The sequence below is a fragment of the Grammomys surdaster genome, unplaced genomic scaffold, assembly GCF_004785775.1.
Source record: "Grammomys surdaster isolate TR1022 unplaced genomic scaffold, NIH_TR_1.0 211, whole genome shotgun sequence".
In the NCBI taxonomy this organism is placed as follows: domain Eukaryota; kingdom Metazoa; phylum Chordata; class Mammalia; order Rodentia; family Muridae; genus Grammomys; species Grammomys surdaster.
Window position 1 is genome coordinate 845,011 of NW_021604656.1, and position 25,269 is coordinate 870,279.

General features: G+C 49.6%; 1 protein-coding gene and 1 pseudogene across 2 annotated transcripts in view; both read right to left on the reverse strand.

Moving 5' to 3' along the window:
* Sema4d (semaphorin 4D) overlaps positions 1-18,876 on the reverse strand; it is a 105,178-nt gene extending 86,302 nt beyond the window's left edge. Inside the window, exon 1 of one of the 2 annotated variants that reach the window (XM_028771999.1) lies at positions 18,628-18,876. The gene's annotated coding sequence lies outside the window, so the exon portion shown is untranslated. The remainder of the gene's footprint in view (positions 1-18,627) is intronic. The other variant, XM_028772001.1, reaches the window with a different exon arrangement.
* Positions 18,877-21,608: 2,732 nt separating this feature from the next.
* Positions 21,609-21,996, reverse strand: LOC114624980 (annotated as a pseudogene).
* Between the last annotated feature and the right edge of the window lie 3,273 nt (positions 21,997-25,269).

Below are 25,269 nucleotides of genomic sequence, written 5' to 3' on the forward strand. Positions count from 1 at the left end.
ATCCATCCTCCATCTCATCCTCCCATCCATCCTCCATCTCATCCTCCCATCCATCCTCCATCTCATCCTCCCATCCACCCTCCATCCACCCTCCCATCCATCCTCCATCTCATCTTCTATCCATCCTCCATCTCATCCTCCCATCCATCCTCCATCTCATCCTCCCATCCACCCTCCATCCACCCTCCCATCCATCCTCCATCCATCCTCCCATCCATCCTCCATCCATCCTCCCATCTCTCCTCCCATCTCACGTACCCTAGTCATTGGATTGTGAGTGTGCAGCACAGATGAGCTTGTTGTTAAACTCTTACTGTGCCTGATTTACACTTAAAGTCTGTTGTGGGTATGTATGCACTGCAAACAGCTGTGGGGTATACAGCTCAGTACATCAGCGAATCTTCAGCCACACCCCCTGCTGTAAGTAGAGATACTAGCACTGTATCTTGAGCTGCTGCTGACCATGGCCTCAAAAAGAAATGAATGCAGAGTCTAAAGGCCCATCTTTCCGTTACAAACGATGGACCTGAGGGCCAACGAGGGGGCTTAAAGTTTGTTGCACATGCACGAGAGGTCTGGAGATCTGATCCCCAGAGTTCACGCTGAGCGGGCATTTCAGCCCACTTGTAATTCTTGCTTCAGAAGGCGCAGATGAGATCCCCAGACACTCTGAGCTTGGTAGACACACCCTGCTTCAACAAGGAAGATGGAAGAGAACTCTAGGATGCTTCCTGAAGCAACCTCAGGCCTCTACATCCACTTACAACACACACACACGCACATACATGAAAACACATATACATATGTGTACACACATACAACACACATATACAAATGCATATATAACACACACACAGAGTCAGATCCTCTTACTCAGGTCCTTCCTGGGGACCGCCCAGAAAATAAGTAGATAAGTAGATAAGTAGATAAGTAATAGGGGCTCATACTCGCATCCACAGAATTACTTAGGGTTCCACAGGGATGAGAAAATGGCCTCTGTCCCAATGGCTCCAGCCACACTGATGTCACATGGGCACCAGGTTCTGCACACAAGTGTCCCCTCCTCCGTGCCACACTGTGCCTCTCTGGTTTCCAAGAAACCTCACTCCAATGATGTCCAGATGAAACCACAGCTTCTAGACACCTGGTGTCAATAAACCCTGGGGATAAACTCAGCTACAGCATCAGTGCTCCGGCGTGTCAGCCCTGAGGAACCTTCGATTCTACTGTGTGTCTGAGGGTGGGTTAAGAAATCACTTGCATTTTAATCCAAATAAGAGCATCTGCAAGATTACACAGGACACATAAACATAAACAGATCTGCTCCTTCCCGCTCCTGGTCGCCAGCCGTCTTTCTCTGTATACAGCAATACAAGAGACTGGTAAGTCAGTTCCATAAACCTCATTTCAAGCTGCTGTTCTTGTTTCAAGATCAGACACAATGAAGCTGTCCACGGAAACAAGGAGCTTCAGAAACCATGCATGGCCTTCTTCTTCTTCTTTTTTTGTTTTTTGTTTCTTTGTTTGTTTTTTTGTTTTTTTTCGAGACAGGGTTTCTCTGTGTAGTCCTGGCTGTCCTGGAACTCACTCTGTAGACCAGGCTGGCCTCAAACTCAGAAATCCGCCTGCCTCTGCCTCCCAAGTGCTGGGATTAAAGGCGTGCGCCACCACCGCCCGGCCAGGCATGGCCTTCTTAAATGGCTACACTTCTGTACCTTCAAAGTTGGACAATTCCCAGAGCATCCTAGTCCAGGGCAAAGGTTTAGGCATGTGTATGATAAAGCCATGGCCCTCAGGCCTCTCCTGACTCTTGAAGAACAGGAATTGGTGAGATGGGATTGTCCCCTAACTGCCACATGCTTGTGGGTAAATCTTCCTTCAGTGAGAAGCCAATCACTAAAGCCTGCCTTTGATAGTACCAGTCGGTAATTCCAAGAACAGAGGCTCTTGCTTCAGGACCTGAGGGTGAAACACTATGGACAGTGAATGGTCCTGTCACACTAACACTACACTGTCACTGTCACTGAGGAAACTCATTGGGTCAAAATCCCCAGTGGTCCTGCCAGCTTCTCAGAACCTTCAGGCAGAAGAGGGGCTAGCCACAAACCTCAACCAACCCAAGACTACCCAGAAAGACCTGGCTTCCTGAGAAACAGCTAAGTTAAGGCTTGGCAGGAAGCCCTAAAGATGGGGAAACAGGGCACCCTGAGGCCTGTACCCTAAGATGCCTGTGGATTAGGACAGGCCTTCCGGACCCCAGAGTTCTGTGGCATTGTCTGCGAGCCTGACTTGGGAAGGACACAGAACACAGGCTGACTCCAGTCTATGGGCAAAAGCCTGATGTTGAGAGTCACCTGTTCACAGTCCTGGTACGGAGGCCCAAACCTCCCCCTTTACTCTGATAACACTGAGTCCTCCTGCCAATCCCCAGGACCAGCTCCTCCTACTCACCGGTTCATTCATTATCCTCTAATTAATCTTCCCCCAACTCAGGCCCAATGGGAAAGGAGGCAGGAGAAGCCCCTCCTCCATCAGTCCTGGCACCCTCCCCACACCTCCCTCCACTCAGCCCTCTGTTCCCCTGGCAGCTCCTCTCCCAGCCTCTGCAGATGCCAGCACACCAGGCTCTCTGTGTTTCAAGGGGATTATTTATGGTTGGATGAACCATCCAGTATAAAGGTCAGATAAGAGCACGACAGGGAGCAAGAGGCTAGCCTCAGCAGCTCACAACAGGAGGAAAGACTGCAACTTACATAAACATTTTCCCCCAGAAAAAGGAAACAGAAGAGCCAAGCTTAGTGAGTGGCTCTCTGCTGAATGCCCCTGGTGTGTGCAGCCCTGGTGCTCTGGTCAGGAAAATGAAGCTGTGTCTGGAGAAGGACAAAAGGATTCACTTAAAGCCGCGGCGAAGGAGTTACTCATGACCGGAGGCAGTTATTGACCCCTGAACGTAACACCAGCTGCAAGACAGGCACGAAGCACTGTCCAGTGAAGTGAACAGTCGGGCAAAGTGTGAGGCTCAGCCTACAAGAGCCCCAATGGGTGACCATGCCAAGCAATCAGCTAGCAACCTTCACCCATGCCCTGCTGGCCCGGTGACTTATGGGTATGAATATGGAGCTCTGCCTGCTCCTGGGACAGGCTTCCAGAGCAGGCCAACTTCCTGTTCTTGTCCTCTTTGCTCAAACTCCCTACATGACCTAGGCAGGCCATCTACCTGTACCTTAAAGCCTGCTCAGGCCACCATGACTCTGGATTCCTTTGGAGCAGAACATGACTATGTAGGGAAGTTCCCATGAGCAGAGAGGACAGTCCCCCAGGAGAGGAAATGGCTGGAAACTATCTGGGGACATCCACCGCATCTGGCTGGGTCAGCCAGTGTGACCAGGGACAAGACAGCTAGACAGCTGACTCCCGGAGAAACTGAGGCACAATCTGTGGTATCATGCAGAATGCCCCTGCATCTTCTCCAGATAGGCTAGCGTCGCCAGAGAACAGCAAGGGTGGATTTTTGGCTAAGGGCCAAGAACAGATTTCTAGAAAACGAGTTGAGTAAGCCTCCTAATGAACAGTCTGCTAAACGTAGAGTCCAGAGTGCAGACTTCAGCTTTCTCGACACACACATGCACATACCTGTGTGCACGTGTGCAAATAGGTGCTCACAGGCATGCACATTTGCATGTACACGCATACACTGCTCCACAAACATGCACACATGTGTACACACAGGGAAGCAGGTGTCCACCCGCACACACGCTGGCCAATGCACAAACATGTATATGCATGCTCACAAACACACAGGCACAGGAATACCCACCCCACCACAGAAGCCACTTTAGAAGGCTCTACCATTCCCAGGAAGCCACCCCATATCATGGAGACAGCCAACCTCACTCAGCAACGCCCAAAGAACAAAATACACCCAAGAAAAACAGTCAGGGAAGCAGCAGATTGGGCAGACACCCACCATGAGCCAACAGAGTTTTGGGGTGCATGCAACATGTCCTCTGAAGACCAGGCACTGCTGCCCAGCATGACACAGAACCTATGCGTCTATAGCAGAGCAGTAAGCAAAGAGAACGAACGGCAGAAAACACTACAGCAGGAGCAGGAATCTGGGGACATGTGTGTGTGCGTGTGTCAATCAGGAGCAGACACATGTCTGAAAGCAGTAGCAAAAGGTGGGGAAATGTCAGAAAAGCAAGCTGTTAATGGCAAGGACCCAGATCAGGGAGGAAGCTCTTTGCTTTCTTTCTCCCTTTTCTAAAACAATAAAAACACCATAAAAAATAAAGGAGAAGTGACTCAGTGCCTCTTGTTTCCTGTTCACACTGGATTCCACGAGAACTCTGCAGATACCCCATCAACGTGGAGAAACGCTGACCTCGGTTCTTATTTCTTTATTTTATTATTTTTTTTATTTTTGTTTCCAGAGCTTCCCACTCCAGCAAGAGGAGCTGAGGTTTCCATTTTCCTGAAGATAAAACTCCACTGGAAAGAATCCCAGGGTGAGTGACTACCCACCACGGCCCGGGCTAGGCCCTGTTCCCACTTCCCAGGTCACCCACCTGAAGTCCAGCCCAAAAAGGCCCACGATCACAAGTGAGCGTGACCTTACCAAAAGACCTTTGCCGAAAGGGTCTTTGTAGATGTGACTGGTGAAAGATCTCAAAGTGGGACATCTGGGTGGGTCTTAAGGCCAGACAACTATCATTATTATACACAGAAAAAGAGACATGAGGTGGTCATGTGACAAGGCAGAGATGGCAGTGGTTTAGTCAGCCAGCAATACCTGAGGTCATGTGACAATGGCAGACAGGACAGTTCGATGCCCTGCTCACACCTTACCCTTTCCCGCAGAACTACAACAGCAATGATGAATCATCTGACCCTTCAGTTGGAGTGCTCTGTCACAGTGGTCACGGGAGACTCTTAAAGGAGAGGGACACTGTCTTTGAGGTCAGTGTCCACATGCAGCATGATGCAAAATGAGCCGTCTTCCCTGCAGCCTATGGAGGGTCTCCTGTGAGCTCATACCCCACACCTCCCGCCCAGTATCTGCACCACAGCACCTCCCTCTCCCTCACCATGTAGAGATGCTGCCTCTACTCTGGTCTCAGTCATGAAAGCCGGGCAAGTGACATCCCACATGTCACTACACTAAACCCTCTGTGCTGAGAGCACAAACCGCTCATTTCTGCTTCAGAACCCAAGAGCCCCCATGTGAGATGCTTAGCGTGGTCCACTTGTCCAACCAGAGGAGACAGATCTCTATGCGCAACTGTGGGGAGTATCTCGATAACATTAATTGAATTGGCATGACCATCGTAGGGAGCGCATTCCCTAAACTGTATAAAATGGAGACAGTGGTCCGAGCACTTACAAACATCCATCGGTCTCTGTTCTGATTCTGGCTAGGATGTGACCAGTTGTTTGAAGTGCCTCTCACCCTGAATTTGTCACCATAATAAACTATTACCTTGAAAGGTAAGGTAAAACAAGTCCATTCTCTTTCAAGTTTTTTTGGTTTTTTGTTTGTTTGTTTGTTTGCTTTGTTTTGTTTTTAAGATCTATTTTATTTACATGAGTACACTGTAGTTGTCTTCAGATACACCAGAAGAGAGCATTGGATCCCATTACAGGTGGTTGTGAGCCACCATGTGGTTTCTGGGAATTGAACTCAGAACCTCTAGAAGAGCAGTCAGTGTTCTTAACCGCTGAGCCATCTCTCCAGTTCCCTCGAGTTGCTTTTGTTGGAGTATTTGAACACAAAAGAAAGAGAAACAAAGACACCATCACCAAGAAAGGCTAGGATAGATGGGTGAAAGTGGTCGTAGCTGTGCTGGAAAGTCATCCTCACCGAACTGAAACAGTCTCTCCCTGGGGAAGCTACAAAGACTCAAGAAGCTCAAAAGTCACAGCGGATGGCACTCAAGAAATGGAAACTGAGGCTGTCACCTGTTTCCACACGCACACACATGCATGTGCACACTCACATGCTTGGGCCTTGCTTTGAGTTTCAGATAGTCTTTCTACTGTGGACCATCTCATAACCTTAATGAGATTACCTTGTGGATGGACCACACCTGAACATAAAATGCACTTTAAACACACATCTGAGTTCTCTGCTGTGGGTTCTGTTTGTGCTGTCATGCAGACACTTCTAAGTTCCAGAAGTTGGGGTATTTCAGAGATTTTTGTTAGGGATCCCAACTTGTAAGAGACAGCAAGGTGAGCGAAAGCTCTTTGTATACTCAGCAAAGTGACACAGGCAGGCAGATGTCCCATAGACACATCAGGGAGATGCCACAGGATTTGAAATACACAGTGGGGCATACACACATGCAATCTCAGCACTGAGCAGGCAGGGCAGGAGATTGTGCACTCCGGGCTAGTTTTGGTTACACGGAAAGATCCAACCTCCAGAACTGTAAGTAGTGAGGTCAGCCCATGTGACCCAGCAATGCTCACCTTGAATCAGGGTACCTCACACTGGGCTGTGTTTATGCACGGCAATATTTGGCTGTGACACCAGCTGCACTCTGAGGGTAAGTCTACAAATATCTGGGCGGAGAGAGAAGATGGGGAGATAAAGGCAAGAGATGAGCAGCTATCAGCAGCAGGATTTCCACAACCTATCGCTGTTCTGCCCCTCGCCCCTGATTTAGAGTTTATGTTTAGTTTTAAATTAATTATGTATATGTATGGGTATGTTCACATATGTGTGGGTGCATTTCAAGGTTAGAAGAGGTGTCATATATCCTAGAGCTGGAGTTATAGGTTGTCTTAGGGTTTTACTGCTGTGAACAGACACAATGACCAAGGCAAATCTTACAAAGGACAACATTTAATTGGGGCTGGCTTACAGGTTCAGAGGGTCAGTCCATTACCACCAAGATGCAAGCACGGCAGCATCCAGGCAGGCATGGTGCACGCAGAGCAGGTAGAGAGAGTTCTACATCTTCATCTAGTGGAAGACTCACTTCCAGGCAGCTAGGATGAGGGTCTTAATGCCCACACCCACAGTGACACACCTACTCCAACAAGACCACACCTCCTAATAGTGCCACTCCCTGGGCCCAGCATATACAAACCATCACATAGGTGGTTGTGAGCCACCAAACATGAGGTGCAAGGAACAGAACTCTGGTCCTTGGCAAGAACAGCAAGTGCTCTTTCCTGGTGAGCTACCCATAGATTCCAATACAGGACAACAGCATTTTGAAGAAGGGTCCAGGGACTTTGAGGAAGGGTCAGGGAACTCAACATAAAGCCACAAGAGCCCATGGGCTGAATGGCAGCTTGTTATGCTTGAGGTGGCAGTAAGAACAACATGGCCCTTCCAGGTCAGGGACCATGGCTCCTATGAGCTTACGACAGTCAGTGATCAGCAATCACGGCTGTTTGCAGGCCACGTGTGCCTGCCTGGTACTTACCGTTCCCCTGGGACAGGTATACAGAGGAGACTCTGAGAACCAGCTACACCCAGTCACTCTTCAGGTAGAGGACAACCATAAGAACAAGGTCTTGACCATGAAATCTGCCCTTCATGTCAGCTCTGAACAAGCAGTGGGCTGGAGAGACGGCTTGGTTGGTAACCTGCTTGAAGCTCAAGCATGAGGGCTTAGACTAGGTGTCCCAGCACCTATGTGAAAAGCCAGATGCAGCAGCAAATGCCTGTGACCTCCCACTGCACCTGGAAGACATGGTCCCCAGCACTGCATCCTCTGTAAGGATGTACTCCTTCCACTTAGTACCCAGGGGAGAAGCCACTACAAATGACTTGTGTGGCACAGAGCCGTGCTCTTTGTCCTGAAGCAACAAAGAGGTCCTCAGCTCATTGCATAGGGGAGGATGACACCAGTGAGCACAGCACTCAGGCTGGTGAATGGAAAGTCTCTTTCCATCTTTAGCAGCAAAAAAAAGTGTGAGAAAATGCTTCAGAATAGCCCCGACCCAACTGATCCAGGCAGAAACACCCTAGTGACACCAGCACTTACTCTGGAGATAGGGTCTCTGCTGGTTGTCCCCTGAAATAGAGGAGAGCACGCACCCAAGCCCTCTGTGCCCCATTATTTCCCCCCCAAGTGTGTATGTATGTTTGTGCATTGTGTATATGTATGTGTGTGTGTACATGTACTGGAGAGAGAGAGGATTTAAAGGTCAACTTAGGTGTCATTCCTCAGTTTCTACCATCTTTTAATTAATTAATTAATTCTGCATTTTGTTTATCTATTAGTCTGTAGACGTCAGAGGAGATGGTTCAGAAGTCAGTTCTCCTTCCACCATGTGGGTCCTGGGGACGGAACTCAGGTCATTGGACCTGGTAGTAAGTACCTTTACTAGCTAAGCCATTGCAATGGCCTGATTGTTCAGACTGTGTTTTGAGACAAAGTATCTCACTGGGACCTGGGAGTCATCTATTAGGATAGGCTGGCTGGCCAGTGAGCTCCTGGGCCACCTGCATCCACTGCTCCTCCAGGGAATCTTTTTATGTGGTTCTAGGGATCAAACTCAAGTCTTCCAGCTGACACTGAGCACCTCCCCAGCCTGAGTCCCCCACCATCTCCACAGTGAGATGTCTGGGCTGCGCCTTCCAAGCTCTCTGCAGAAATTACTCTGCTCATTTCACACAACAGCTTTTTACTGCTGAAATAAAATCCACTTCGTCCGCTCGCAGAGTCACAAGATGTTACTTTGTATATAAATGGCTTCTGTGACTCCCCACTGGCTCTCCCGAGATGGGTATCTACTTTAAAGAGTGGCTCTGACCACCTCCCTGGTTGGGCCCAGCTGCGGGGAAAGCAAGCCAGCCTGACAGTGCCCTGGGGATGGAGGATCTTTTCCTTGCCAGACATGATAGACAAAGCTCACAGAAGCAGGAGGAGGGAGCTGGTGATTTCTCCAGATTCCACACTTGAAACCCAAGCCGCTGGCTGCCCTCTGCCTTCAAACACAAGCAGAGATCCAATTCTGCCTGCTCAGAGCTCTGCTGTGACCCACTTTCTGGAGCACGATCCAAGCACAAGTCTGCAATAGCTTGAATTCTGCTGGAGGCTCTGGGTATCTGAGGCACCTGAGGGCTTAAGGATAAGCCAGATGGGGAGGAAACCAGGTGAAGGAGCTTGGTCATAGTGAGATACCATAGAAATCAGGGACTTGTACCCAGAGGATGCATGCTAACTCTATGCAGAACCTGTCCACACGCCGCTGAGGCAGTGTTTTTCAACACAGGATGAAAACTTTTTTTTTTTTAAAGTAAAATGCAATGGAGGGGCTTGTGGAGATGGTTGGGAAAGTGCTTGCTTTGTAAACACAAGGACCTAAATGCCACCCCCAGAACCCCATGTCACAAAAGCCTGGGCATAGTGGCTTGTGGTTGTAAACCTAGCACTGGGGAGGTGGACACAGATGGATCCCTCAGGCTTACTGGCCAGACAATCTGGTTTAATCTGGCAAGCCCCCTGGCCAGGGAGAGACCCTGTCTCAAAAAACTGAGGAATGACACCACACGTGGCTGGCATGCTTGCACATGGGGCCTAGTGAAAACCTCCGTCTCACTACTTCCTGGCTGAGGGACCCCCAAGAGTAAGTTTCCTATGCTGTCTGTTGCCAAGGTCTTCAGCTGTAAAGGGAAGAACTGGGCCAGGTTGAGGGGCGCAGTGGGAAAGCCCTAGGCGTGCCACACAAAAAAGCCACCATGAACCACAGGATTGTTCTTACCTGTTCCTGATGCCTACTTCTGACCCCACCCTTACAAGTCAGTGCTCAGAAATGAAGGAAATGAAGTCTTTTTTAAAAGAAATTCCCTCCCCCCCTCTCTCTCTGTGTGTGTGTGTGTGTTGTGTCCCATAATGACCATGTGGCGGTCAGGGGATGTCAGGAGTCAACTCTCTATCCACCTTGGGTTCCAGGGATGGAACTTGAGTCATCACGCCTGCATGATAAGGGCTTTTACCACTGAGCTATCCTGCTGGCCTTTTCTACACATGGATCACCTACCTCAGTTACAGCTAAGGTAAGTGTAGGTGTGGCAGGCGCCAGACTCTGTGCCACAAACTGTCAGCTGTGTTCACCTGACACCTTGGAAACCTCTGTAAGAACAGAAAACCACCCCTAGCTGCCAGCATTGACTTCAAACATGCCCAAGAAAACATGGAATTCTGGGAATCGGGTGATGACTCCACACTGACAGGCATTTACTGAAACTCCCAAAATGGAACTTTCCCAGTGTACAAGGGACTGTCTTAACGTTTTACCACAATAAATTATCTAAATTATCAGAACCCAACCTAGCAGAAACAGACCATCTTAAGAGCAAGAAATCAATTTCAAAATTAAAAGCCTCACCAAGAAGAAAAACCTCAGACTCTGGTGGCTTCACTAATACATCCATACTTTGAAGAGAAAAAAAAAAATGATATTGAGCCCACAAAAACATTTACTCCATAAAGAGTGCTACAAATCTTAAACTCTCTCTAACTGTGGTTCTGGTTCCCACAGTCTCTGTTACCCACCTTCAACCAGAGCCTAGAAATACGGCATGGAAAATACCTGAACAAATGGCTCACCAACTTTATACCATAGGCTACTCTTGGAGCAGGGGCCAAATTCCTTTGTGCAGTGTATCCACACTGTATACAGTATCCTCCCGTTAGCCACTCTGCAGTTGCTTCAGCTATTGTCTAACTACTACAGCTGCTCCTGGGGTCTTTACTCAGGAATGATCCTCGCCAGCAGTGATGTGCCAAAATTCACAGCCATCTCTCTGCCTCAGCTTCTTGGATGCTGAGGTCACAGGTGTGGTCAGCATCCAGCTGAGAGCGTTCCTTCTGCATGAAAGTACAATAAGCCGCCTTGAGAAAGGCAAGGTCCACATTCTCATAACTGCCAATATATAGTGCGGTGCTGAAATGGGGTAGATTTTATTATTAATTTTGTTAATCTCTAACTGTGTCTAATGTAGGAAAACTTCTTCACAGGTATGTACATAAAAAGTAGACTTAGAGGGCTGGAGAGATGGCTCAGCGGTTAAGAGCACTGACTGCTCTTCCAGAGGTCATGAGTTCAAATCCCAGCAACCACATGGTGGCTCACAACCATCTGTAATGAGGTCTGATGCCCTCATATGGGTGTCTGAAGACAGCTACAGTGTACTTATATAATAAATAAATTTTTTAAAAAAAGTAGACTTAGAGATATGTACCATGGTAATTCTAGACACTCATGGAACATTAAAATTCACCATCATGTATAAGAGATAGATACTATAATATCTAAAAAGAGGAGGTAATACAAATACCAGGCCTGTAACTCCACCCACGTGGGAGAGTCAAAGGCTCAAGACCAACAGTTCAAGTAACTTAGGAAGACCTTGTCTCCAAACAAATAACTAGAAAGAAAGTCAGGCACTAGTGTGGTGTTATGGTATCTGCCAAGCAGGTAGAAGGTCCCAGGTTCAAAGCCAACACTGAAAGGAAAACTAGTAACTAGAATACATCAGGAGTAAGGGGAGTACATGTCTGGGGAAAAAAAAACAGCAAGGCTGACTTAACACTCTAAGCTTTTCCATGTAATTTACAAAATTTACAAAGTAAGGAGAACTTCAGCCAGCTCCTCAGACACAGAGAAAGTACAAGGTGAAATTCCATCATCCATTTACGGTAAAACATCGAGGCAATGGAGGACACTTTCACGAGTCACCAAAGGCACTTGTTCGAGTTAGCTTTAACCTGACATAGTCTGGAGTCTCCTGGAAAGGAAGTCTCACTTGAGGGATTACCCAGGACAGACTGGCCCATGGGTACAGCTGTACAGATTTGGCTTGATCGCTCTAGCCCACTATGGGCAGCACCATTCCCTGTGTAGATGGTCCTGGGCTGTATAAGAAAACTAGCTGAGGACACCAAGCCGGCAAGCAGAATTTCTCCATGGTGCCTGCTTCAGTTCCTACTCTGACTTTTCCTCTAAAAGACTGTAACCTGGAAGAAGAAACCAAATAAGCCCTGCTTTCCCTAAGATACTGTTGGTCCTGGGGCACCAACACACTACAACTAGAACAGCTCAGCCTAAAATATCCCACTAACACCATATTTAACAACAACTTAAATGTCCACCTGAGCCTTCCCTGAAGGTTCCAGGCAATGACATAAAAGGTACAAGCGGCAGGGGTGGAGGGGGAATGGCCAGTGGTTAAGGACACCTGTTGCTCTTGCAGAGGACCTGGATTCCCAGGCAGCTCACAACCACCTATAACTGCAGTTCTAGGAGTTCCAATGTGCTCCTTTGGCCCCTGAGGGACCGAGCAAAGGAAAAACACATAGTAACACCACATCTAAAAACAATACATTGAAGCCAGGCATAGAGGAGATGGAGACAGCAGGATCAGGAGCTCACAGCCAACCTCAGCTACTAAGTGAGTTCAAAGCCAGCCTTCCTTAAAAAGGAAAAAAAAAAATCGTGAGTTGGGCAGTCTGCCCTTTGAAAGGTATCACTAATAAGATAAAATGCAAAGATGGAAAAATATTTACAATACAAATATCTGACAGATTCTAATTTGGAACTCAAACTCTCACGACCCAAGTGAGGCAGATGATCCAGTTTAAACATGAACAACAAAGCCAGGCGGTGGCACACACCTCTAATCCCAGTACTCAGATCTCTGTGTGTTCGAGGCCAGCCTGATCTACAGAGCGAATTCCAGGACAGCCAGGGCTACACAGAGAAAGTGGGCCTCAAAAAACAAAACAAACAAACAAAGTGAACAATGAACCTAAGTAGATACTCTTCAAAGGAAGCAAACACCGGTATTAAGGGGAGACTCACTAGAACCTCCCCCAGCCCTCTCTGCAGCATCCCACCAGAATAACTTCTAGTTAGATTGACAACAGTAAGTGTTAGCAAGTCAGTATGCACATATGAACTGCTGAATCTCCTGCATGGAGGGATGAAAAAAAACACACAACTGTCATTAAAAATGCTACCGGATTCTTCAAAAGGTCACACACGACCTAGCGAGTGACCCAGACTATAGGAGAAAATGCACAACCACAGTAGGATTTGTCTAAGAATGCACGGGGCACTTCTGTATATTCTTTACTGTGACCAAATACACATAGGGAGCTGGAGAGGTGGCTTAGCAGGTAAGAGTACTTGTTCTACAAATCTGAGGACTGGACTTTGAAATGGGAAAGGCTGGACACTGCTGCAGGTGCCTGTAACCCTGGTTTAGGGGTTGTAGACAGGGGAATCCTGAGAACTTGCTGGCCAGCCAGCTAACCACAATGGTGGGCTTCTGGTTTAGTGACTGAGTCAGTCTCAAGACAAGAATGGAAAGAGAGACAGAGGAAAATATCCTGTCCTGGCTTCCACAGAAGCGTGCAGAGGGGCGTGTACCATGTGCCACACACACACACACACACACACACACACACACACACGTTATCCTTTAAAAGCATCTTGTGATGCAATCACAGTATTACACAACCATCATCAGTTATTATGTTTTATCACCTAGCATACAAAATAGGGGTGGAGGTGGGGGTGGGGGAGGGCATAAATCCACAGCACTAAAAACAAAAGAAAACTAGAAGCCCTGTAAAAATCAAGCAGTCACGTCCTATCCCTCTCCCGACCCCAGGTGACTGATGATGGTTCTGACCCTATGGCTTGGCCTGTACTGACATTTTGTAAACAAGAATCTTGAGTCACATTGTCTTTGCTGTGGCTACTTTTACTTAGCCCAGTGTTTCAAGGTTCATCTGTATTGTAACATGTATCAGTGTTCCAGGCCCTTCTATGGCTGACTAATATTCCATGGGTGCACATACCACACATCTGGCTTACCCACTTCATCCACTGGTGGACAGCCGGGCTGTTTCCACTGTCTTGTGAATGGTGCTATAACCTGTGTGAAGCCTTTGTTTAGTCCCTACTTTCGATCCTTTTAGGTATGGGCATAAAAGTGGAATTGCTAGATCATAAGGAATTTGAATCTGTTTAACTTTCTAAGAAACTTCCATACTGTTTTCCCAGAGACCATCTTACCTGCCCCATCCGTGTTCTACTTTCTCCCAAGTTCTTACCAACAGCTGCTCTCTCCCAACCCCTTTTTATCAAAGCCAGTGTAATACAGTGGGAGGTGGGTCCCACGGTGGCCTTGGCTTGTGTCTTCCAGTGACTAATGACACCGACTGTCTGTTCATGTGCTTCTCTTTGCAGGTTATCTGCCCTTCTGTTGTAAAGTTTTAGCCCCTAACCCTTTAACAGGAACAATCCAAACATCTACCAAGAGCAAACCAGCCATAGTACAGCCAGCCCTTAAAGCGCCTTTCAGCATTACAAAGGGCCACGCTCTGACACCCGAGAGTCACATAAGCCTCCAGTGCCACAGTGCAGAGTAAACCGGAGATGTGCAACAGAGATCCACAGAGCAGCACGCCCTGCACCTTTTGCTTTCTGAAGGTTCGGTTTCCAGTCAATTACAGTCCAAAAATACTGAATAGAAAATTCCAGAAATAAATAATTCATAACATTTAAATTACACACAACTCCACCCCACCGGCGCGGTCAGCCTTCCTTTTCTCCCCACTTGCCTGCTGGTTACCAGTTACCAGATCGACTCCTCAGCGCTGTTCAGCCAGCTGCCCCCTACGTTAGTTAAAAACGGCCCAAACCCCACAGCAGTGATGCTGGCAATGTAAAGGGGCCAAAGAAAACATGGAAGATGCTTCCATCCCACGAGTTGCACTACAAGTTTGCACGCACGCTCACACCTCCACTAACACACACGCACACACGCACACCATTCACAGGCTTCCACTTTTACCCTGTCCATCTGATATCCTCACACAACTATCACAGACTTCCACACTGACTCCGTTACTTACTCACACACATTGGTACGTTCATGCAGATAGTCAGGCCCCGTGCCCACATTCCCACTAACTTCAGTGTGCTGCTTACTCTTAGACCTTGTCCCTTAGTTGAGGATAGTGCCTGACCCTGGTCCATGAGATATCCCACCACCACCATTACCTACTCAACATATGGGGGGCATCCTCGAAGACACAACGGTGCAGTGTGTATACACATAGGAGACCACTTCCGTGCATAAGTGCCCACTTGTGTAAACAGGATGATTCAATGCACTGCACCGAAGGTTGACGTTTCGAGTAAACCCTTACACAGCTGGTTCGTGTAAGCAATCGACACAGCCCTCGACTATTAACTTTTAATTATGGAGTACTTTCAGAGGCACACAACAGAAGCCAGAGTAATGAGCCCAGGGCCGCTCACGCAGACCCCTCCCTGATCTGACGCAGATCCCAAGCACCCTTTAGTGTCCTGGGCACCCATGATAACAGCAACCACACTGTGGTCATACAGAAGGCCCTCATACCACTGTTGATGTAGCAAATGTCTGTCTCACGGCCTAGCTCTGACAGGGACTCCTATGAGAGGCTTTGAGATGTCTGCAATCTCTAAGTGCCTCCTAGAAGCCATTCAGAGAAAATACGCAACCCGGGTTCTCACGGGCAGTATGTGAGAGTTTAAACCAAATTACAAGCCCCCAGCAAGAAGAAAAGTGGGGCTGCTGTTCAGGCCAGGGTCAGCAACAGATGTGTCATGGTGTGGCATCCCAGGTGCCCAAGAGCAAAACAGACACACTTGGCTCTTCCTCCAAATACCCTTCCTTGGTGTCCATTCTGGGGGAAGCCCAGCAGCTCATCCCTTGACAGACCAGGTTAAACTCATATCTCCTAAGAGATTGCCACTTTGTTCTGCATGTCCTCCAGGCAAAAGAATTGCACTGAGGTCCAGAAAACCTCTCCTGCCACATGCATAAGACCTTGCCTGACCAGCCTAGCTATGGGCCACACCCCGAGTCACCCAGAGACAGCCACGTCTTCAACTGAGATTGCAGAGATGGGCTGCTCATACTTCAGCTGCCAGGCCTGGGATGGCTCTTAGCCAAGAGAACAAAAAGGACCCTCCCTCTCAGCCTGGGTAAATCTCATGGGTACCTCTAACCAGTACTTCTCTCCATCTAGTGGTCCTTTTGGGATCGTCACCATTGGAGAGAAGTTAACTGGATATGCTGGTCCATACCTATAATCCCAGCATTCAGGAAGCTGATATAGGAGGTCAGAGAGCAACCTGGGCTACACATCGAGACCAAGACCCTACCTGAAGTAGGGAGAGAGGTAGAAAAGGAGAAAGCAAGGGAGGGGGATCTGCCCCCTGCTGGCAACTGCTAGCAAGTGTTTTTTCCCAAGACCACCATGGCATGACCACCATGATCACGCCATGGCTCCTTGGGAGCTGGGGGCCAAGAGAACAGAGAGCCTGAGGGAATCAGAGGGAGACCTTTTCCAAGTCCTCTGAACCCAGCAAATTCTAAACATGAGGGAACAGTTTGCTTTAAATAACAACAATGAGGAAATTGCAGATTCTCGTCTAGGATATTGCAGTCATATATATACTAACTCTGTGTGTGTGTGTGTGTGTGTGTGTGTGTAGTGAGAATGCCCTGGAGAGGGTAACAAAGGTCCTGGATCAAGCCCAGGGTCTCTGACTCTAGGCTCACCCCAAATATAATAGAATCAAGCTGTCCCCCAATCAAGGAAACTGTCCCCCTCCTCAGCCTTCCTAGCCCTCCCAGGGCAGGCTCCCTCCAGAAGCACCTCAAATGGCTGAAGAAAACCATTGATCTTTGAGATGCATTATTGATTGTGCTGTCCATTAGCACACATCCCCATAGCACTGGTCCACCACACACCATGCCCGGGGTGGGGAAGGCTTCTTTGGACGCATTCCATAAAGGACAACCTAGAAAAGCAACTGTCCACAAGTGGATGATGTCACCAGACACACTGCCCTGGCCCCAGACCAAGGCAGCATGGTCCATACCATGCACCTCAACCCTCCGTCCAGGGCAGGTAACCACCTGCCCAAACTCCAGCCACCGGAGAGGAGTCTCTGTAAGGCAGACTATGCAACACAAGTCATTGGAGTCTGCAGACAGAGGGCCTTCGTGGCTCCATTTCAGAGGACAGACTTAAACAAGCCCATCAGAGGAAGGCAGTCTCTGACTCTTGCCCTGGCTGGAGGTCGCACATCATGCAAGAATGACAGAGCCACAACTGGTAGAGGCAACATGTTTTTATTTCTTTGGTTTACTTGTTGTGCGGACCAGCCAGACACCTGAGTCTTAAGGTCAGGAAAGACAAGCCTTGCCTACACCAACATTCCGGCTCACAATTCTATCCACGATGCTTCTCAACAGATGATCGCTCTGACATGATGTACACAGACAGCAACAACGGTCAAAATGACAATCAGGCCATTATGGTCGCTACCGGCATCTACCCCCACCACTGCCCAAGGCTGCCTGCTTCTGGGACACTGTAAACATTCCCAAATAACCCTGCCTGAGCAGCCAAGAGACAAGTCGGACGCCAGGGGCACATATGAAGTGACAGGCCGCTGGTGTTACTTCACCCTCCTGGGAAGGAAACTTCCGTTTGGTAGCGCCTGGTAGACCTACAGCAGGGTCAGATGGCTGGCTACAGGCCCTGAGTCCAGTGAGAGGTTGGCCACCCACGGGCCTGGGTTGTGCTCAACACAGTGAGGGTTTTCAAAACAAAAGCAGGGCAAGTTCATGTGGTAAATGCCCCAGAACGTAGGGGCAGGCCTTTCACCATATGCTTTATTTGAAGAAAGACTCCTCATTCAGCCACAGAGAGACTAGAGACTAAACCCAATCGATGAAGAGGAGAGCTACGTGCTCAGCTCTGTTTTGTTTTTTTGTTTTTTTTTTTCCCAAGCCAAAACTGGCTGAGCCCCAACAGAACCAGCCCCCTGCAAATCATCGGGCGCCAGCAACAGGTGCAGCTCGAGCTAAAGCTTGTGGTTCCGGGCGGTTCTAGAATAACGCAGCCCGAATCTTCCAGGAAGCCCTGGCCTTGCGGCGCCCACTGTCCGGCGGTGGCGACCTTACCGCGGCCGCCCCTCGAGCCGCACCTGTCTGAGTGCACCGCGCCACATCCGGTGCACCCGAGCCAAGGCCTGGGAGACCGAAATAGAAGCCGGTTAGGCCGGGGCTGGGAGCCTGGCTGGGGCACCGGGCCTGACCTGGCAGGCGAGGCTCCAGGAGCCAGCACCAGGGGGGCCCAGCGCACAGGGCCTGGCCGTGCAAGTCGCGATCGGCTGCGTGTCCCGCGTCCCTGATCCAGCCACCTGCCTGCCAGGCCCCGGCGGGAGCTAGGGAGGGGAGGCCAGGGAGGGATCTAGGCTGGCGTGGAACTGCAAAGAGGGTCCGGGAAACGCGGTGCAAATGTGGGGGGTCGAGGGGGGGATGAGGGATTCGGATGGGACTCAGAGGGGACTCGAAGGATCCCGGTGCGAACGCAGAGGGAGTCCGGGGGCATCCAGGTGGGAATGCAGACCGGGTCCTAGCGGTGTGGGAGGATCTGTGGAGGAAGCTCGGAGAGGGATCCTGGGAGCCCCGAGGGGGTTGCAGGAGAAGCTCCCACAGGGTTCCTCGGTCTGCCGCGGGGGCTCGCCGCGCTCGGCGCACCTGCCCAGCCCCGCGCGCGCTCCTCCCGCGCCGGCCCAGTCGCTTACCTGGAACGCGCGTCTGACCCGCGGCGGCTCTCGGCGGGGGCCGGCCAGGCCAGCTCCGCGCCAAGAATGGCGGCGGCGTTGGTGGCAGCGACGACAGAGGCGGACGGCGCCAGGAGCTTGAGCCGGGGAGGTCGGGAGACGCGGAGATGCTGCGGCGCGAGAGGGCGCGGAGGCCGGCGTGGGGAAGGAGGGCGCGGGGCGAGCGCGCAGGCCCCACCCCCTCTCCCTCCCTTCCCGCCTCCTCCCCTCCCCCTCCCGTCTCTTCCCTCCCTTCGCCCCTCCCCCTTCCTCCTCCTCCCTCCTCTCACCCCCAACCTCTCTCCCTTCTTCCTTGCCCTCCTGCGCCCCGCCCCTGTCTTCACCTACCCCAGTCTTTTTCTCCCGTTCCCCTTGTGTTCCCTCCCTCTCTCCCTCCCTTCCTCTTTTTCCCCATCCACCTTCCACCACCTCTTTCTCTTTCCCCCAATTCCCTCGTCCTTCTTTTCCTCTCCCTTTCTCTCTCTTTCCCTCCCTCCCTCTCTCTCTCTAGCTTCCTTCCACCCCTCACACTGCCCCACCCCAGGCCCAGAGGTCCTGACCCAGGGGCTCTTTCCTACCCAAGCCTGGTCTCTTGAAAAAAGAGGAGATTCCCAGCAAAAGGAGCCTTCTTTCCTTTCAGTCTCCTAATGATCCAACCTGCCCCTCCAGGTCCCCAGAGTCCCCTGTACCTCAGGCTCTGAGGCCACCATTGTTGACACCAGAGATGCTGGGCTCTTAGCTTTGTGATCTATGATAGATCCTTTGGGGTTTTCAGTGCATGGTGAATGCTCCTGTGGTACATTGACTTTGCTAAGGTTCCATGGACCAAAGGTTCCTGTATGTAGCTCCCAGTGAGAGATACATCTCTAACGAATTCTGAGCCTTCCAAAGTTGGTACAGAGGGTAGGGACATAGCCAGGTCCTTAACATGTTTTCTGAGGTTAGTGCCCCAGAACTTATAATAATAAAAAGCCCCAAACAGTGGTTCTTTCTTGTAAACCCAGTGTTGAGGCAGAGAATAATGGTGGATCCCTGGATGGAGTCCGATGGCCAGTCAGCCTGCCTCACTTAATCTGAAGTCAGCTCGGATTTCAGTAAAGGACCCTATCTCCTAAAACTAAGTGGACAACACCTGGGTTGATCTCATGACACACTGCACACACACTATAGCCACAGGCCATGTCCTGTTCTGCCCTTGAAGGGAGAAGTGACCCTCTGTTCACACAGTAACTGGCCAGATGGGAAGTGCTGCCCAATGACACAGTCACCCCTAAAAGGAAACCCAGTTCCTAAATAAACCTGCCAGAGGTATCCCCAAATGGATCAAGACCGGTCTCCAGGCAGGGCTATGGCTTCCTGAATTACAGAAAGCCCTTAAGGGCTTCCAGCAGGGTTAAGGCTGTTGGGAAGGCAGGCAGCTGACAGTAGTTAAACTGAGCAAGACTTTCCTAAAGGAGAGAAGGTTCTAGAAAGTCAAGAAGCTTCTGCTTGTCAGTGCTACTCAGAGAGCAGAATAGGCCTCCTAAAGGCCAAGACAGTAGAATCAACCAGAGGAGAGTTGGTTGTTTTTGCTCTAGGACAGTGTTTCTCAACCTGTGGGCCGAGAACCCTTTGGGGGCAGGGGTGGGGGTTGGGATTAAAACAACTCTTTCACAGGGGTCAGCTAAGACCGTTGGAAAACACAGCTACTTACATTACAATTCATAACAGTAGCAAAATTACAGTTTCAAAGTAGCAACAAAAATAATTTGATGGTTGGGGGTCAGCACAACATGAGGGACTGTATCACAGGGTCACAGCATTAGGAAGGTTGAGAACAGCTGCTCTGGGGGGCTCATGACTTGCACTGAACCTAGAACCTGTCAAAACTCAGCTTGCCTGCTTCCAAGTTGACTTTGGGCCTTAGCTCCCTGATGAGCCTCATGAGAGAAACAGAAGTCTTGGCCTGTTCTGCTCCCTGAGCCAGCACTGACAGGTAGATCTGTCCTGCAGAAGCCTCCATGACCAGAGAACAGTGGGTAAATCTTGGTGAGTTCTGCACCGCAGTTCAGTGACGGTGACCATTATAAAGGAAAAGAGAGGATGCCTCTCCAACCTCTCTTCCGATTCTGAGTGTTGGTCCATCACTGTCTTTGTCCCATGGGGACCACAGTGCCACAGGAACAGGTCAGTCCTAGGCTTATTTAACAGCACTCTGTGTCCCAGGAAGGAAGATACACCTGGGATATGGACACATAAATGCAAGTGTTACAGAGATGAAAAAGACTCTCATTTATTCTTCACAGGAGATGTACATCTAGAATACTGGGCAGCCCGCAGCATCCTGAGGGGAAGGATGGAGGCAGTAGAGACACTAGAAGCCTCCAGCCTGGAAAATCCCTGTGTACAACAGTGGAATCCACGTAGCTGCAAATTTCTTAGAGCATGAACAGCAGAACCAGACATGAAGGTGCAAATTCAACATGAAAGTGGCTTTGCTCCCATTGAGAGAGATTCTGAGTGATCTCTGAGCTGACTGCCCCCGTGGGAGAAAATGTGCTCGAGGGGGCTGCAGCTGAAGGGCCATCGATAAGGGAGAGACCTCTCCTGGCTTTTAGGCCCATGAGAGAAGGCAGCCCAGGACTCAGCAGAGACCATGCCATGGCTGTCCTGGGGCCCACAGTTCTAGGTTCAACCAAAGGGAATGGGCCAGATAAAAGGAACTCTCTTCTTCAGCAAGCTCAGCCGGTAGTTAGGTCTATATTCCATAACCCCTTTTGATAAGCCTGGAACCTCAATTCTTTTTTTTTCTTATTCTCAGATACTTGAGCTTTTATTAAACAATTGAACACACTTTTACAATGCCTTGATAGAGGGCTGCCCCACAACTGAACCATCACTTCTGATGAGGAAGAAACTATGGCTTCAGGTACACAGCTTAAGTTTGGCCATGCACCATCATAAATGCTTCGACATCTCCAGGAACTGAAAGCTCAAAATGAAGACTCTTTCCCAACCTCTTTATGAAAGGTGCTTCTTCAATTCTTCAACCACCTCTTGGGGCTCAGGAAATTTGAGCTTTCGTGGAGGGCCCTTCTTAATACCAGTCCAGAGTTCAACACGGCTGTTGTCCGGGCGCAGCAGCGTCACCTCGAAGCTGCCCCTACGCAGTTTGGACGGGTTCACTTGCACAGGTAGCTCTGGGGCCTCCAGTTGCAGAGCCTGGCTCAGGGCAGCAGCATGGCGGCCATAGACGCGTCAACTCGTACAAAGCTCAATGACCACAGCCACGCCCTCCGCCAGTTTCTCGCGCTTGTCCACCGTCTTGATAGGCGCAGCCCCGGCTTTACGCTTTCTTCCGAGAGGGGCCATGGCAAGGACCTCGGGATGGAGAGTTTGTGGAATAAAGTTGGAACCTCAGTTCTAGTCTGTCTTTTTATTGCTGTTAGCAGTTTGGAGTTTTGTTTTGTTTTTAAGATTTTATTTTATGCATATGCATGTTTTGCCTGCGTGTATATATGTCCGCCACATGCATGCAGTGTCTGCAGAGGCTAACAGAGACTGTTCGGCTTCCTGGAGCTGGAGCTTTACAAGTGCTTGTGAATGTTCTCCATGGAGGCTGGAAAGCAAACCCTTTGCAAGAACAGCAAGTGCTTAGCCACTGAGCCGTCTGTCCAGCCTACATTGTGTCATTGTCTTGAGTATATGTTTACGATCACAAAATGAACCCAAGGCTCCCGCCACTCTGACCAGCTTACCCTTCCCTCTAACTTCAAGCATATTATTTGCCCAGAAAGGCTGAGTTCTTAGAGATTTATATAATATTTTTCTACATTTTTCTGTGAGAACATTGGCATCCTCTCTGTCTGGCTAAGCAAGCTAAATCTAGCATGAGAAAGACTTTCAAGTGCAATAGCTTCAGTGGCACATACTGGACTTGGCTTTGGACTAGCCCCTGAGCAGATACGCAGAGCCATGGACTTCTGGGATTCTGCATCACTGTGTGAAGTAGGGGATGTCCAGGGCTGGCTGGAGGCTGTATCCAGCCATCCAAGTGGGGCATTCCCACCCCAGGAGAGCAGGTCAGCACGGTTATCAGGGTTGTTTCACTGAACAGAGACATGCCTACCCCCCTGCAGTGGTTGACAACCACCTTAGGAAATATGAAATGTCTATGTTGGGAGGAGTTATGTGGATATGGGTGCATATGGATACCTATATATGGTGGCCAGGGGACAACCTTGAGGGTCATTCCTCAGACACCATCCGCCTTTATTTTGTTGTTGTTTGAGACAGGGTCTCTTACTGGCTTGTATCTTTCAGAATAGGCCAAGCAGGCTGACTGACTGGTTGGTGAGCCCCAAAGAGCCCTAAGGAATCCCCGTGTCTCTGCTTCCACGGCCTGGGATTACAACCACACCAGTTCGGTTATTGTTCTTAACACAGATTCTAGGGATAGAAGCCTGATTTCTCTGCTTGTAACGTAAGAACTGTGTCTCCTTGGTCCCCGAGAGATGTGTTCCAGCACCATGTGATACACAGCATGAGACAGCACATAAGTTATTTTACCTCCAAGGTAGCTGCCACCCCCCCGTCCTGTCCATGTCTCTTCCCCCACACAACCTCAGGATCCATCTTATCTGAAGAGTCTCCCCAAAGTGTCCATCATCCCTGGGTACCCTCTGAGGCCTCTGGATGCCCCTGGTGCCTTCCTGTGCCCCTCCTCATTCCCCCAAGCCATGAAGGACTCTTTCCCTAAAGCGTACCCTTGGAATCTTAGAGCTGCCCTGGCAACAGTGTGTAAGGAGGGCCCGCTAAGCCGCTTGTGTCGATGGTACCCTTGTTTCCCATTCCCTGCATCTCAGCTGTCAAGCCAGAGTACTCAGCTCTGAAGCCAGAATAACTACATCGGCTTCAGGCCTATAATCTAGCCCTCAGCACGATCTCATTGTAGTACTTCCCACCTCCCCAAGCACACGGTCCCAGAGCTGTTCTTCATCATCTTCCAAAGAGGCTGTGCCTTGCTCCAGTACAACCCCGGGAGAACTGACTCAGTGGCTGTGGTGAAGGCGGGGACAGGAGAGGAGGCTCTCACCCAGACCACCTCAGCTTAGTTAGTATCCTTTTGATCTTCAAGGTGAAGCTGCCACCAGCTGCCAAAGCCATGGGACCTCCCTGCCCCCACTTTTGTCTACTGTCTGATACCTGTTGTCTCTTCCTCCCAACACACCCAGGAGAGCTGAGTGTCCCCAAACTCTACTCAGCAGTTAGCATGTCACTCCCAATATCTTTCACCTCCAGTTGGAGCTTCCACTATAATCACTTCTGGGTGTTTTCCTCTCTTCTCTGAGCTCTGCTTGATGCTTCTCCCCTCCGCTAAAGCCTGTAGACATCTCAAGGCTCAAGGGAAACCAGTCACCCAAATGTTGCTAAGTGGCCTCTTCACTTCTTCAGAGCAACAGGACCAGAAAGTCACTGTTCTGAGGTCACAGTAAACTACCCACTACTCTAGACCTGGCGGCAACTGACATATGGAAACCGCTGGTTCCATTGGTTAACATTAAACATTAAACATATGACAGATGTGACCGTCTATGATTTTGTGTCTAGGAAGAACGCCTTCCTCTCAGTTACAGGCGAGAAGACATATATTCAATTTGTAAGCCTATCTGTTTACTCTTTGACAATTCCATATGTAATCTCAGCCACTCCTACCACTGTCTCTTGCCTCCTGTTTCTCCTAGACAGCTTCCATCTACACACACACACACACACACACACACACACACACACACAAACACAGTCCAATTAGTACTACCAGCTGGGATATTGACTGGGCTCGTTGGCCTAGCTTTATACAGGTCTTGTGCAGACCACTAGACCCACGGTCACTTCTGGAGCGCAATGGCCATGCCACATGCAGAACTCACCCTTCCAGGGCTCTCGTCCCTATCCGCAGTCTCTTGCATTCTCTCTGCACCCTCTCCTACCTCATTCCCTCAGCCTGGGGTACAGTTCTTTCTGTCTTTCTGACTTTCTTTCTCTCGCACTAGGACGACGGGAAGATCGGAAGAGCCCCGCCATACTTCCTTCCTTCCTTCCTTCCTTGCTTCCTTTCTTTCTTTCTTTCTTTCTTTCTTTCTTTTTTTTTTTCGAGACAGGGCTTCTCTGTGTAGCCCTGGCTGTCCTGGAACTCACTCTGTAGACCAGGCTGGCCTCAAACTCAGAAATCCGCCTGCCTCTGTCTCCCAAGTGCTGGGATTAAAGGTGTGCGCCACCACCGCCCAGCGGTACTTGTTTAGTGTGGCTGAATCCTGCCAGGGTCACCTGATCGAGGATAACCTTTTTTGGTTTTGGTGGTTTTGTTTGTTTGGTTTGCTTTATTTTTTGTTTTGTTTTTGTTTTTTTGTTTTGTTTTGTTTGTTTTGGTTTTGGCTTGGTGGGGGTGGACTTCAGGGCCTCATGCATTCTGGGCAAGTACAGCTACAGAGCCATACCTGGGTTACTTTTTTTCTAGAGGAGAGTGGGGGTGTCTTTGATCTCCAGCTTCTCACATAATACTTGTGTGACTTTTCCCTCAACCAGGAATCTTGGCCACAGACAATGGTCATTTGCCCGCATTTGCTGACATCCGAAGTCTCCCAA